General features: G+C 40.4%; 1 pseudogene; it reads left to right on the top strand.

The window, feature by feature from the left end:
* Positions 1 to 2,126: 2,126 nt before the first annotated feature.
* LOC109238709 overlaps positions 2,127 to 13,759 on the top strand; it is a 14,945-nt pseudogene continuing 3,312 nt past the window's right edge.

The raw sequence follows: 13,759 nt of genomic DNA, 5'->3' as shown, positions 1-13,759 counted from the left end.
TAAAATAAACATGTTATAAATCGCGGGTGCATTTCGTGTAGCGGGGTTTTGCAACGTGTACCAAAAAAGACAAGTGTACGACAATCGTGACTTGTTCCATAAATAAATCCATAAATAAGCAAAAGCGATTATAAAGTTAAAAAAGCACAATAGGTTTAAAACATGTAATAAATTAGATAATTAGGCCAATTATTAGTAGTTGAGCGACCGTGCTGAAACCACGGAACCCGGGAATGCCTAACACCTTCTCCCGGTATAACAGAATTCCTTACCCGATCTTTTGTGTTCGCGGACCAAGTGGTGACTCCGAACTAAATAAATAATCCCCTTTCGATTAATATCACTTAAATTGACAAATACTCCATTATATCACCCTCGGCTAAAAAGGAGGCGTGACAACTAGCAGGGCACCCCCAGTAGATGGGGCCCAATCGGAGCCCAGGGAGAGACCCCTACTCAGCCATTACCGGCTTCTCCACCACGTGCGGAGATTCCTAGGGAGACCCCGCACATCCAGTTCCCCATCCTCTTCCATCAGATCAGGACATGAGGAGTACGGTGCATTTGTTGACATAGTTGGTAGCTACCCAGCAACAGGCTTGGGCATCCGCTAGTGCAGGACCTTCTGAGGGGTCTGGGAGTTCAAGGGTCCGAGAGCTTATTGCTTTGAGTCCCCCAGAGTTCACGGGGACAGATCAGAGGGAGGACTCGTAGGATTTCATAGATCAGCTTCACAGGATCTTTTGGGTTTTGCATGCTACGGAGAAAGAGGCAGATGAGCTAGCAACTTTTCAACTCCAAGATATAGCCATCCTATGGTACGAGGAATAGGAAAGGTCCAGGGGACGTGATGCACCTCCAGCTATTTGGGAGAATTTTTCAGATGTCTTTCTTGACCAGTACTTACCGCGGGAGATTCGACAGGCCTGTGTCGATCAGTTTCTAGCCCTCAAGCGGGGTAATATGAGTGTTTGAGAGTATAGTCTCCGTTTTGACTCATTGGCCAGATATGCACCATCCATAGTTGCTACTATGCAGGACAGGATCCACAGGTTTATACCAGGGTTGGCCCCAGAGTTGACCGAGGCATGTGCCACAGCTGCATTGCAGGATAGTATGGATATCTCCCGGATTCAGGCATTCGCCCAGAATATATAAAGGGGTAGGCGTCAGCAACAGGGTACGGAGAGGACCGAGTTAGGGTAGCGTAAGAGGATGAGATTTGTCAGGTCTCAGGAGCAGTCTCGGGGTAGTTATAGGCCGCAGTACTTCAAACACACACCTAGGCCTCCGCCACCTCATTTACAGGGCTACTGGTATGACCGTTATACTCAGTCAGGACCAGGTGAAAGCACCCAGGCGTCAAGTTTGCAGCGACAGCAAGGTTCGGGGCAGACATGGCCATTTCCGCTGCAATATGCCATCTACGGTAGAGGACAATTGGGCCAATGCCGAGCTAGTTCCGAAGCTTGTTATACATGTGGACGTACAGGGCATATGATGCGAGATTGACCAAATAGAGATTCTGGGGGTATGTCACAACCAACAAATTCAGCAACACGATCATCTATGTCCGTGCGTCCTTCAGGGAGCGAGTCTCAGTCTTCGGCTGGTAAAGGTCGAGGTAGAGGTAGAGGTTCCAGTTCAAGTGGTAACCAGAATCGTAGATATGCGTTAGTGGGTCGACAGGACCAGAAGTGCTCACCAGACATTGTGACGGGTATGTTGACCATTTGCTCTCATGATGCTTATGCTTTGATAGACCCAGGATCTACTTTATCGTGTATTACCCCATTTGTCGCGGGGAAGTTTTGTATAGTGCCTCAAATACAAAGTGATCTTTTTGCGGCATCTACACTGGTCGGAGAATCAATTATTGCTAGACGGGTTTACCGAGGTTGTACGTTAACAGTTTGCGGTCGTCAAACCTCAGCCGACCTAGTTGAGCTAGCGATGCTAGATTTTGATGTTATCATGGGCATGGACTAGTTGGCAGCTTGTTATGCCACAGTTGATTGTCGAGCAAAGATGGCCAGGTTTCATTTTCTAAGTGAGCGAGTCCTTGAATGGGTAGGTAATACAGCGATACCCAGAGATAGGTTTATTTCTATCTGAAGGCGAGGAAAATGATCGCAACGGGGTGCATTTATCATATTGTGCGAGTTAGAGATGTAGATGCTGAGATACCTACACTTCAGTCTATTCTATTAATAAAGGAGTACGCGCATGTATTTCCAGATGAACTTCCAGGTATTTCTCTAGAGCGAGAGATTGATTTTGGCATCGATTTTCTCCTGGGAACTCAACCAATATCCATCCCTCCGTATAGAATGGCACCTGACGAATTGAAGGAGTTGAAGGAGCAGTTAAAAGATTTGCTGGAGAATGTTTCATTAGGCCCCGTACCTCACCTTGGGGTGTAACAGTACTGTTTGTACGAAAGAAAGACGGCTCGTTGAGAATGTGTATCGATTATAGGCAGCTGAACAAGGTAACTATTAAGAATAAGTATCCACTTCCAAGGATAGATGACTTGTTTGATCAGTTGTAGAGGGCTAAATGCTTTTCATAGATAGATTTGAGGTCGGGGTACCACAAGGTTAGAGTTCGGGAGAAAGATATTCCCAGGATAGCTTTCAGGACCCGATGTGGCCACTTCGAGTTCATTGTCATGTCCTTCGGGTTAACGAATGGACTTGCCGTGTTGATGGACTTGATGAATAGCCTATTCCGACAATTTTTAAATCTGTTCGTGATAGTATTTATTGATGATATTCTAGTTTATTCACGTTCAGAGGATGAGCATGCGGACCACCTACGAGCGGTGCACCAAACCCTCCGTGATAGTAAATTATATGCTACGTTTTCTAAATGTGAGTTCTGGTTGAAGTCTGTAGCATTCTTGGGGCACATTGTATCCGATGGAGGTATAAAGGTACACAATCAGAAGATTGAGGTTATGAAATCCTGGCCTAGACCTACTACTCCGATAGAGATTCGTAGCTTTCTAGGCTTAGCAGGACACTACCGGAGGTTCGTAGAGGGGTTTTCTTCTCTTTCAGCACCATTAACAAAGTTTACACAGAAAGCAACTATGTTTCAGTGGACAGAGGCTTATGAGCATAGTTTCCAAGAGCGTATGAACAGATTGACCTCAGCGCCAGTTCTAGCACTTCCAGAGGGTCTAGATGGTTATGCCATGTATTTTGATGCCTCAGGTGTCGGGTTAGGATGTGTTCTGATGCAACATGGGAAGGTAATTACATATGCTTCAAGGCAGTTAAGGAAGCACGAACGGAATTATCCGACCTACGACCTTGAGTTAGTTGCGGTTGTCTATGCACTTACAATATGGCGGCATTATTTATATGGTGTTCATATTGATGTATTCACAGATCATAAAAGCCTGCAATATATCTTCAAGCAAAAAGAGTTGAATTTGCGATATAGGCGATGGCTTGAGTTATTGAAAGATTACAATGTTAACATTCTCTACCATCCAGGGAAAGCTAATGTTGTAGCAGATGCCTTAAGTCACGGATCTATGGGTAGCTTAGCACATGTAGAGGCCGAGAAAAGACAATTAACTAGAGAGATTCATGAATTGGCTTGTTTGGGGGTTCAGTTAATAAACTCTGGCAATGGTGGAGTTTTACTCCAGAATATTGCAAAATCATCTCTCATAGCTGAAGTAAAGGAGAAGCAGTACGAGGACCTAGAGTTGGTCGAGCTAAGAGTGAGAGAGTTCCGCATCAGAAGAAGCCGTTGTTAGAGCTCAAGGGAGATGGGGTTCTCAGATACAGGGGTCGTTTGTGTGTTCATGATGTAGCAGGGCTACGAGATAGGGTTATGTCCGAGGCACATTATTCATGGTACTCCATTCATCCTGGGTCGACGAAGATGTATCATGACATATAGGATGTGTATTGGTGGAACGTTATGAAGAACATTGCCGAGTATGTCGCTTAGTGTCCTAGTTGCTAACAGGTGAAGATAGAGCACCAGAAGCCTGGAGGGCTAATGCAGACTATAGAGATCCCGACATGGAAATAGGAGGCGATGAACATAGAATTTATCACGGGTTTACCTCATTCTCATTGTAAGTTCGATTCCATATGGGTGATAGTCGATAGGCTCACGAAATCAGCTCATTTCTAAACGGTCAGATCTACACATACAACAGAAGATTATGCAAAGTTATATATTAAAGAGATAGTGCAACTACACGGAGTACCAATATCTATTATAGCTGACCGTGGGGCCTAGTTTACAGCACATTTTTGGAGGTCATTTCAGAAAGGTCTAGGGACTCAGGTGAATCTCAGCACAACCTTTCATCCACAGACAGATAGACAAGTCGAGTGCACAATTCAGACGCTCGAGGATACGTTATGGGCATGTGTATTGGATTTTAAAAGAAGTTGGGATGAACATCTACCTCTTATCGAGTTTGCATATAATAACAGCTACCACTCCATACGAGTCTTTGTATGGGCGTAAGTGTAGATCCCCTATAGGGTGGTTTGATGTTGGAGAATTTGGGTTACATGGACCGGACCTTGTTCAGCAGGCCATAGAAAAAGTAACGCTTATCTGGGAGCGACTCGTGATAGCTCAGAGTCATCAGAAGTCATATTCTGACATGCGGTGACGAGACTTGGAGTTCGAGGTTAATGACTGGGTATTCTTAAAGGTGTCACATATGAAGGACGTGATGAGGTTTGGCAAGAAAGGCAAGCTTAGCCCATGGTATATTGGGCCTTATAGGATCATTCGGAGAGTGGACCAAGTAGCTTATGAGTTAGAATTGCGCTCAGAATTGGAGTTTGTCCATCCGGTTTTTCACGTATCTATGTTGTTCATACCCAATGTTTTCATAATATTTTCAAAACTATGCTTTGGCATCAATTAGTATTTTTTATACAATTTTTGCATTTTAAAAAATATTTTAACTAATTTTTCCCAGCATTTTATTTATAAAACATCACTAATTACATCACAAATAGTTTTATAATAATTTTTGTGGTTTGCATTTGTACTAAGTTTCAATTGTTGCACAAATAGCCATTTTTGTATTTTTAGGCTGCAATTGTAGTTACTTTGCAATTATAGCCCACACACGCATTACTACATTATTTTACCAGAAAATAGCCTTTTATATATTTTTTAAAAATATAAAGTAATTATTTTTACAGCCTATTAGTTATTTTTAAAAATTGTTTTATCAATTAAATAGGGTATTTAAGAAATGGCCCTCTTATTTTTGGATTTGGCCTAATTACCTAGCCCAAATTTTAACCCAATTCAATTAAACCAGCCCAAATCTACCCAGCCCAAACCTATAATATCCAACCCGGCCCTAAATCCTTTCAATCTTGGCCGTTGATCGTAGAGATCAATGATCACAATTACCCCTTTCCTTTTTTAGTTCCAAACGACACCCCAAACCTAGCCAGTTTCACCAAACAGCCGCCCTGAAACCCTCTCCTTTCCGTTCTCTCTGAGACCTAAACCTAACCCTAGCCGCTGCCACCCAAAACCAACCCTCATCCCTTTAATCCCTGTCCGATCTATGGCTTCCCATGGCTGTACAGGGCCTCTACTTGTCTCCTATCTCCCTTGGTCGCTCGATTGTGTGATTTCGTGGAAGAATTTCGAAGAGATCTGGTCCATATCTCGTTTTAAACTCTTCAAAAGTCCGTCTTTGGTCCGTGAATGATTTATATCAAAGTCTCTTGGTTCAAATCCTTGATTCAAAGGCCAGATTCTCTTACCATTTCTCTTTTCCTCTAGAAACCTAATGTTTGGACTTGAATCGGTTCAGATCTTCGTAGATCTGGAGCGATCCTGAATTCATCGTTGATTTTCCTAAAAAAGGTTACCTTACTTCTTTACTAGTTAATCGATGTCTGAACATTTTTGTTATATTAGGGTTTGTTTTCTCATTGTTTGTTGGTCGAACCTCTAGGTATCTGAAGCATTTTCAAACTTCCATCGCCATTATTTTGGGTTCTTTTACTTCTTTACTACTAACTGATTTTTAAACACTACAATACTTCAGGTTTTGACTTCTATGATTTCTGTTTGTTTGAATCTCTATGTGTTGACATGCCTTCAAGTTTTTCTTCTTTAAGTGTTTTCAAACTAGGGTTTCATCCCTTTAAGTTTTCTACAAAAAATTTTAAATTTCTTAAGTGTTGGACTGTGGTTTTCTTTACCTGTTCGACTGATTTTTCATAACTATGTTTTAATCCCTAGGGTTTCTGCCTATTTCACTGGTTATTTTAATATTTACACGTTATTCTTTAGTTCTGTCAATTAAAAGAGATTGATTGATTTCATTTGCCTAATTAGGGTTCAAATTATTACTTTTTGCCGAGATAGGTACTTCTCTGTGATTTTTTTATACCTATTTTCCTTATTTGTGACTCATAATTGGTACTACTTGCCTTAATTAGTTTATTAGCTTGATTTATGGGATTTAATTGCTTTAACTGATTTCTAGATGGTGATTGATTTATTTACCTTATTGAACCTCTAACTTGGCTGTTAATTGATTCTCCCTAATTTAAGTGGTGCTTTCCAGATTCTGTTGAATTATTTGATTGAGATTAGCCCAATTAATTATTTAATTTTACTTGCATGCCTTATTTAGAGCTCTTAATTATTTTTTGCCTTATTTATTTTACTCTACTAAGTGCTATATAATCTCCTCATTCTGATTTTGAAAGGACGAACATTAGTTCATCAACACTCTCACACTCTCAAAGCTCTCTATTCTCTTCTGTTACTTGTAGTTCTCACTAACCTAGCTGGCTGTAAGCCAAGACCGGCTATTTGCATCATCTATGCTCTTTACTCCGTATCTCTCCTTAGCTGGTATGTCCTGATTCAATTCAAATTCCAAAACTATGTGTTTCTTTGTTGTTTCAGTTCATTAGTTGTGACCTCTAATCATGTTTATTATTTTACTATCATGTTGCTCAATGTGTAACTAGCATGCCTAGACCATACTGCCCAACTACTGTCTCACTTAGCATGTTGAAGTTTGTTCTGTTAGAAGCTATGACTAGTTTATTTACCCACAAGGAACTGTTTACTGTTTAGCACGCCCAATCCTGCCTTGTGATAATTGCATGCATCTTGTTTGCTCACTAGCGTGTCCAAGCTACATTGCTTGTTTACTGTCCCCCCAGCATGTCTAAGTTCTGCTTGTTCTATGTGTGCTTAGTATTTCTAAACTATAAATGTTTCATGAAGTGCTTGCCTAGTTTGTTCATCTAAATCTTGTTTACTCTACTTTACTAATGAGATCCTACTAAGTCATCCAGCCCTACAAAGTACTCTGATTGTGTGTCCAAGATCTATGTGTTTTCAACATGTCTTTATTGTAATCTTTGTAATTAACTTACACTTTCTTGAGAAGTTTATGCATCTGTTTGCTTATACACTAGGGTGTATTCCCCAACCCCTCTCTCCATGTGTGGAATCTGTTTGCCCCAAAATGTTCCTGAAAGCTGTTTGTTTTTGTGACTTGCATTCTGATTTCAAAAAATGTTTTTCATGCTTTTTCTCAAACTATTTTACCACCCTAACTAATACTGGTTTCAGAAAATCTCTTCACTCCTACGGCCCTTCTTTATACTATTTACCAAACTCTTTCAAATTATGTCAAGCACTCTCACTTATTCTTAGGTTATTAAGTTCTGCCCATCTGGTATGTGTACTGCTTAGAGGTCCATGAGATCTCTCTGAACTCTGGCATATCAGGGGTGGCACTTGCACACTGCACATAATCAGTCTTTATTTGACGAAAGTCTGGGTGTAAGCACTGTCCGGGATCTTTGAGGTCCTTAGGGAACACTGACACACCTGGACATGAATTGGGCTATGAAATCTTGGGCATTTCAGACAAGTGAAGGCTTGGTACACCAGGATTTGCTTTGGGCCTACTTCAGGCTCCCTATAGCTTAATTTCTATTCTATTTATGTAATTTTTATTCAATCCTTGGTTTGTAATAATTAATTGTAATGAATATTGGGGTGACTAGTGAAAAGGGAGGGTAGTTGTATACTGTGGGTAAAGATGGGTAGATAACATGCCTATATGGTTCATTTTTGTTCAAATGTGTTTTGTTAGATAACATGCCTATAAGGTTTCGCTTTGGTCAAATAAATTCTGCCTGCTTCACTTTATATATAATTAGACATCATGCCTATAGGATTTAAAATCAGCTTTAAGCATAGAAATCATGCATATAGGATCTAAAATCAGCTTTAACTAGACATCATGCCTATAGGATCTAAAAATCAGTTTAATTAGAAATCATGCCTATAGGTTCTGAATTAGTTATTCAATTATCTTACTCGTTTCTTTAATAGTCCTCAACGCTGTGTTAACTAATATAACTAGAAAGCATGCCTATAAGATAAAGAACTTCAAAAAGCTTCTCAGAATTATGACTGCATATACGCACTTAGGCAAGCCTTAGGGCGTTAAGTAATTGTAAAACCAGTTCTGTTTATATGTGAAATTATCCAGGTTTAACAAGCTGTAAAACCAGTAGGCAAACTGGTTAGGATCCGGCCACTTCCCTAAAAAACAAACGCTGCATGTTCTGTTTTGTGATGTTCATCTAGATATCATGTTCTTAGGATTTCTCACCTTTCTTCAAAAACTGTGTTTTAGACGTGCTGTTTGTTTGCCTATATACATGCGGAGGTAAATGTGAGCCTTCTAACTGTCTGTCTTTATTTTCTTGTCATGTATGTTATTTTCCTGTCGCCTAGATTCTTACCTTTTAAAAAGGCAGAATAGCCTAGTTGGCACCTTTACTTGCGTCGGTTTGACAGCCCGGTCCTCCTACTTTACGAAGTTTCATCTAGACACTTGAACTTGTTTAAATATACTCTTTTAAACCCCTTCGCCCTGCGTGTATCTCACTCTCTCATGTGTAAATGACACATCAGATACACATTAGTTTCCACGTCATAATCGATTTCAGCAATTATAAATTTGATTAAAAAATTAAAATCAGAAAAATAAAATAAGAATGATAAGAAAACTCCTCTTATCATTCTCTTTGGCCCTCAAAACTCAAGAGAAAGATGCACAGACTGCAATTGGGGATCACCAAAATTACCAAAAATCTCCAAATTCTTCACAACTCATTCTGTATCTTTCATTATTATTCTCTTTGTGCGGCCATTGACACCCTTTCCCTCATTCATTTGAATTTATATAATAACACTTTTTAATCCAGTAACCAGAACCCACAAAGAGGATCCAAAAAAATTCCAAACTTACGGGAAAATTTAAGAATTCAAATCGAATACCCTATTCATTTTTTTCTTTTGGAATATAAAGCAAAATCAATCAAATCCCACTAAAAGTATCCCAAAGCTCACCCAAAACACATAAATTCAAGGAATAAAATCAAATTAGACAATTGATTTTCTTTTTAGAAAGATAACAAATTAAAATAAACAACAAAAAAGAATGTTTGTTAGCTGAAATTTGAACAGTTGGACGATGAAACGAGGAAAACCCAAAAAAAAGAGAAATATTTATTCAATTAAGAATTTGGCATATCTTCTAAGACTTAATCTTTTGGTTAGATATAAGGATATATATATATATATATATATATATATATATATATATATATATATATATATATATATATATATATATATATATATATATNTTATTGGTTTATTGGGAAGAAATAAAAACGTGACGAAGAGAGGAGGAGACGGTGGCAGCGGAAAGGAAGAAGAAAGGTGAGTGGCTGTGTTTGAAATAGTAATGGGTCCTTTTTCCTTTTATTTTTCTATTAGCTATTATTCGGACACTTTATACCTTTTTCTTTTTCATTTAACTTTTTAATTATGTTTAAATTAGATTCACCAATTCACGCTACTCAAACGCGTGTATGTCACATATTTTGTCCAACTCATCCATATCCCTCCCACGCAAGCTCGGTCAATGGTCAGAGGGTTTTGAGATATTAGATTTGAACAAGTTCAAGTGTTCGGATGAAACTTCATGAAATAGGAGGACCGGGATGTCAAACCAATACAAGTAGAAGTGTTTAAGAGGCTATTCTGCCTTTTAAAAACCTTAGATTGTCTAGAACTGTCCAGATTTAGTGGTCCCAAATTCCTCTAGGACCATAAGGAAGGGACGGGTAGCAACACGCTTAGAGGTCGTTAAATTAAACTCGCTTATATAACCACCAAGGGGAGGGTAATGGGTAGTAAAAGGATATGATGACTGCGCGCTAATGTCACGTGTAGCCCCTTATTGAGGAGAGATTACCGGGCATTACATGGGTATGATCCTGTAGGCTAACCAACCTAGGACTTCCATTTCCCAATTCCATATGTGTTTAAATTTTATAAACTTTCTTTTCTTTACATATACATGTGCAAGTTGTTCAAAACTCTCTCTTGCTCCCATTACCTGAATCGTACATGTACTTAGAATGTGAAAATATACCTTTATTTGCAAATATGTGTTGAACCTGTTTACTTGTTAAAATGACTAATTCACATAGTTTAAGTTCGGCCGGGACCCACCGTTGTGGACCGCGAGGGATGCCTAACACCTTCCCCTCAAGGTTATTTCGAGCCCTTGCCCTAATCTCTAGTAATGCAAGTTAGTTACACGAGTTAATTATTCTAGGTGCCCTAATGCACCATAATCCGTTAGGTGGCGACTCTTCAAATACCCAATTCTCAAAAGGAAACGAGTTGTTCCCCCCATGAATGTCGAAACCTGGACTTCCCTATAAAAAGGAGAAAGAAGGGAGCGCGATAGCATGGCGACTCTGCTACCAGAACGAACTTATTTTTTTTTTTTGTGAATTAGTCCAAGCATGCCTTATCCCGTATACCCTTTCCCCTTTATTTGGATTTAACTGCTTATTTATGATTTCTTTTATTTTTTTGAAACTGACTTGTCTCTTTGTTTTCTTTTTCCGTAACTATCTTTCAATTATTTAAATACCGCATTTATTATTTCTCCTACGTGCAAATACCTGACAACATGCTATTTATTGTTGCATAAATCATGCTCCACGTCATATTCCACCCGTGCGTATCAAATCCTATAGCAACACTTGATGAGTGATTGTGCTCTTCCAATTTATTACCCTTAAATTCAGAAAGGCTTATTTGTGGTCAAACCTAGTCGGATTAATATGTTGTCCACATAATAATCCTTTAATACGAGCCTTATCCAAAAGTCCACCGGGGTTTCCATAATCCCAATAGGCACAATCACATTTTGTGCATTAATTTGGAGATCTAAATGTCAATATGCTAATCATGAATGTACAAATAGTCGAGTCTGGTGGGGGAGAAGGGCCTAACCTTTTTGTTTTGCAGAAAATGAGGCATGAGGTCCCCATATTCGGCATGGTCAGCAACATTCCACCATTTCTACTAGATTGGTAGGAGGACCTTTCCTCATGTGATAAGAAACACGTGAGAAAACACTTGGGCAATTTACCTTCTCTGCTAGACATTCAGCCAAACAATAGGTTGATCGAGGCTGCCACCTTGTTCTGGGACAATGAAAGGGCTGTGTTCCTTTTCGGCGATATGAAAATGACGCCACTCCTAGAAGAAATTAGGGGACTTGCGGGACTGACTTGGGATAGACCTGGGTTGTTGGTACCGGAGAATCGTACTGGTAAAGGGTTCCTAAAGATGATGGGGTTGAAGAAAAATGCTGACTTGGAATGCTTGAAGAAATCCTACATACCCTTCGAATACCTGTATGAGAGATATGGCCATAATAAGTCCTACCATACCTTCCATGATGAGCTTTTTATCACTTCTCTGGGACATATCCACCGCAGAGTGTTCGTGTTCATTGTATGCTTCTTGGGCCTAATAGTATTCCCGATGAAGAGGGAAAGAATCCATACTAGATTTGCCATGGTCGCCAAGACTTTGATGGAATGGATCAATGGACAGACATACACTATAGTCCCTATGATCATAGTCGACATCTACAGGGCTCTGCAGCGTTGTCAAAGAGGGATCAAGCATTTCGAGGGTTGTAACCTGTTGCTACAGTTGTGGTTATTAGAACATCTTCAAAAGGGTCAGTATCGCAAAGAATTTCCGCAAAAGGCTTGGAACGACCATATTGCCTTCCATCACCCCAAGCGGATGACTTACATTCCGGACAGGTTTGCTCAGCCGGAAAGCGCCAAAAAGTGGGTAGAGTTCTTCGACAATCTGACCGAGGAACAAGTGCAATGGATGTTTGAATGGTGCCCAACAGACGAATTCATCATCAGATCCAGGGACGCTCCACACTTTGTGCTGATTGGGTTGAGAGGGATATACCCTTATGTCCCTATCCGAGTTATGAGGCAAGCAGGCAGGAAGCAGGTTGTACCCAGAATTGCCAAGATGAGTCATTTCAAAGCGGACTTTCAGGACGACGACGTCCCTTACAAATGCCAAGCTCGGCACATGTGGCACTGCAAGATCATTGTGGAAAAGAACACCATTGAGCCAGACAGGTATCATGCGGGGTGTGAACCTCTCTACCGAGCATGGTTAGAGGACAATCTGAAGCGAATGGTGAGGCCAGGAGTCGGTCGAGGGAATAGGATCATAGACGAAGAAGCTGAAGCTCAAGTCAAATACAACAGACTGTGCAAGAGGGTCCACGACTCTGAGAATGAGCACCGGGAAATACACGAGAGAAATATGAGGTTGATCGATGAAGGGAAAGAAATGGCTGTCACTTCTAACAGAAGGTTGGAATATCTGGAGCGGGGATTAGTGGAGCTGGAGGGTTAAATCATAAAGAGGATTGAGGATTGCGAGGATGCTAAAGGAAGTAAAGGAGGACATTTGGCTAGAGCCTTCCTACTGCTGGGTCTGCGCGAGCTAGGAAACCTGTAGGATGGAGTCAGGAAGACCGAACCTGGGGAAGGTCCTTCTGGGACCAAGTAGATTAGATTTATTTACTTTCCTAAATGTAATAAGGCCAAGTGCCAATAGTGACTTACTTTTCTATTATCTTAGTGTTGTTTTGGGATTCGTTTATTTTCATATTATGAAATGAGGCATTTGCTGGCATCTAATGTTCTCCAAATCTATTCGTCGCTAGGCCTACCTCGAGCACAACGAGGCTCCCAAATTAGGACTCGAATTTACATTATCGCAATATTTGTTTAAATACTGCAAACATTTCAGAACCCTTACTGACTTGTTTACCTTTTTGTTTTCCTTTCGTCTTTATTCCCATCCCCTAAGGTTGGTTCGCTCATACTGGCATCATCAGCATATCACACCAGATCTAGAGGCCCTCCACATCCTCCTCCTCCAAGTAATACAAAAGGCAAAGGAAAAGCAAAAATGGACGACTTAAGTGGTATTCGAAAGGTGAATGCTGAGAACGCAGAAACTTCAGACGGTCGGAGTACTCTGGCACCAAATGATCTAGTCTTGAGATTGGAACAAAAGATACTAGATCTACAAGGAGAGCTTGAGCAGGTTCGCAACTTGGCAAACTTGTCACTCACCCTGAATGTCCCCGACATCAACCAACAAAACACAAAGAACCCAGCACCTCTCCAAAACACACCAAACCAACATCCACAAAACCCTCCTGCACCGCATCAATACGCAACCCCACCTCAAAATCTCAATCCCTTACAGGTACCAACTCCGCCACAACACCACCATCAGCCAATCCAGTACCACCAACCACCACTTACCACACTCCCCA

This window comes from Nicotiana attenuata, unplaced genomic scaffold (genome assembly GCF_001879085.1).
Source record: "Nicotiana attenuata strain UT unplaced genomic scaffold, NIATTr2, whole genome shotgun sequence".
NCBI classification, from domain to species: Eukaryota; Viridiplantae; Streptophyta; class Magnoliopsida; order Solanales; family Solanaceae; genus Nicotiana; species Nicotiana attenuata.
This window is presented reverse-complemented; position numbering and strand designations above follow the sequence as displayed.